At 46.2% G+C, this 2,255-nt stretch overlaps 1 non-coding gene across 1 annotated transcript; it reads right to left on the bottom strand.

The window, feature by feature from the left end:
• Positions 1-1,135: 1,135 nt before the first annotated feature.
• On the bottom strand, positions 1,136-1,206 carry trnag-ccc. Its single transcript has one exon. It is a non-coding gene; the product is annotated as a tRNA-Gly (tRNA).
• Positions 1,207-2,255: the final 1,049 nt, after the last annotated feature.

The following is a 2,255-nucleotide window of genomic DNA, read 5'->3' as shown; positions in this document are numbered from 1 at the left end:
CCCAGAACCTGTCTCAACTTCTGCCTGAATTCCTCACAAGTTTCTTCATTCTTTAGCTTCCACCACTTGGTCTTCTTCTCTGACTTCCCTCTTTTCTTCTTCCTGACCTCCAGAGTCATCTTGCACACCACCATACGGTGCTGTCTGGCTACACTCTCTCCTACCACTACTTTGCAGTCACTAACCTCTCTCAAATGACCTCGTCTACATAGGATGTAGTCCACCTGCGTACTCCTACCTCCACTTCTGTATGTCACTCTATGTTCCTCTCGCTTCTGGAAGTAAGTGTTGACTACAGCCATTTCCATCCTCTTAGCAAAGTCCACCACCATCTGTCCTTCCAGATTCCTTTCCTTCACACCAAACCTGCCCACCTCCTCATCACCTCTGTTGCCCTCACCAACATGCCCATTGAAGTCTGCTCCAACAACAACTCTCTCTCCTCTGGGGATACTCTCTATGACCTCATCAAACTCACTCCAGAATCTCTCCTTCTCTTCTAACTCACAGCCAACCTGTGGCGCATACCCACTGACTACATTCATCATCACCCCTTCAATTTCTAGCTTTAGGCTCATCACTCTGTCTGAGACTCTTTTCACCTCTAGAACATTGTTCACAAACTCCCCCTTCAGGCTCACTCCTACCCTGTTTCTCTTCCTGTCCACACCATGGTAGAACAGTTTGTATCCTCCTCCGATACTACGTGCCTTGCTGCCCTTCCACCTTGTCTCCTGCACACATAGAACATCTACCTTTTTTCTCTCCATCATGTCTGCCAGCTCTCTGCCTTTCCCTGTCATCGTACCAACGTTAAGAGTCCCTATTCTCAAATCTATGTTCCTGCCTTTTCCCTTCTCTCTCTGACCACGAACTCTTCTGCCTCCCCTCTTTCTTCGACCAACAGTAGTCAAATTTCCACCGGCACCCTGTAGGTTAACAGCATCGGTGGCGGTCGTTGTTAACCCGGGCCTCGACCGATCCGGTATTTTGAAAGTCTTGTGAATGATTCGCATGGTTATTTTGGCAATTTTTACGCCGGATGCCCTTCCTGACGCAACCCTCTCTATTTATCCGGGCTTGGGACCGGCACAGAAGTCACTGGCTTGCAACCCCTATGGCTAGATTAAAAGCTTGCGCCGCCCGGGAATCGAACCCAGGTCGCAAGAATGGGAATCTTGCATGATACCACTACACCAGCGGCGCCTCCACCATGTTTGACTAAAGGTATTAAATTAAAAAAGGAAATTTGCTAGTGAGCAAACTTTTAAGCAAAAATGTCATACTTGCCTCCAAACATAGACAATGATCCAACACACACTCCACACCCTCAGGAATCAGTGGTTGAGAAGAGAAGAAAGATGCTGAGGGATGGAGGGGAGGAAGAGGGTGGGAGAGTGTGATTTTACATTATGTGCAAAAGCTGACCTTCAGTGCACACACGCTTTGCTGAGTAACAACGATGAAATCAAATTCTGGCTGTTTTAAAGGACTACATGAAAATCGGCCATGTGCTTTAAAGTTGTTAAATTAGATGATCCTTTACATTTTTGCTCTTGTGCAATCAAGAGGCATATAGAAAGACATGGCAACATGCGAACATCACAGGCAACTATTGTTGTGAACGCACGGCGTCCAAGAGGAGGGGACAGGAAGATATGGACAGAAGGACAGAGTCTGACAGAGAGAGAAAATTGCTTCTCCATCCTAGTTGTCAGAAAATCTCAAAATAATGTGACTGATCACAAATGCATCAATAAGTCAAAATTAGACCTCAGTTCTAAACAATTAAAAGAACTGTAGTATTGTGCCTGTTTAGTTTTGTAAAGATGTGGTACTGGACTAACTTTTCCAATACTTTTGAAGGGGAGTATACATGTATCTGCCCACATACATATTGAGGAGAGAAATGTGTGTGTATGTGTGTGTCCATGTGTCTGTGTGTTAGATGGTGGGTGTAGTGGGGCTACTTTCAGGGGATTTGCTGTAATTACATGACAAAATGCTGGTGAGTCTCCCTGGGTGCTGAGCAGAGGCTCGTGGGTCAGGGGACTGAACACTCAGGGCCGGGTAATTTGTAAATGTCATTCAGGTGGGTTCCTCTATCAGCTAACGGGGGGGTTTGAGTGGAGAGCAGAGGAAAGACATGAGAGGAGAGGGTGCTGCAGCTGTTCTTTCTTATGTAGACTATTCTACAACAGATATTGAGTCCCTCCTCTGCTTTTGTCTGCAGTGACAGCTTTAGATTTCCTGAG

The sequence above is a fragment of the Anabas testudineus genome, chromosome 13 (genome assembly GCF_900324465.2).
Source record: "Anabas testudineus chromosome 13, fAnaTes1.2, whole genome shotgun sequence".
In the NCBI taxonomy this organism is placed as follows: domain Eukaryota; kingdom Metazoa; phylum Chordata; class Actinopteri; order Anabantiformes; family Anabantidae; genus Anabas; species Anabas testudineus.
Note: the sequence above shows the minus strand (reverse complement) of the source record. Positions and strands in the feature narration are given on the sequence as shown.